Below are 235 nucleotides of genomic sequence, written 5' to 3'. Positions count from 1 at the left end.
ATATGAGCCTCAGATTCCTTTGGATCCTTAATAGGAAATTCCTTCTTGCTTGAGGGACGTCCCAGGAGGTCTTCCTCACTAGGGTTTTTGTCCTCCTCCTCCCTTGTGCATTCAGCCATATTGATCAAATCATTGGCCTTGCACTCTCCTTTTGGATTCTCTTCTGCATTGCTTGGGAGAATACTGGGAGGAGTTTCAATGACTTTCTTACTCAGCTGGCCCACTTGTGCCTCCA

Source organism: Arachis duranensis, chromosome 10 (assembly GCF_000817695.3).
Source record: "Arachis duranensis cultivar V14167 chromosome 10, aradu.V14167.gnm2.J7QH, whole genome shotgun sequence".
NCBI classification, from domain to species: domain Eukaryota; kingdom Viridiplantae; phylum Streptophyta; class Magnoliopsida; order Fabales; family Fabaceae; genus Arachis; species Arachis duranensis.
Note: the sequence above shows the minus strand (reverse complement) of the source record.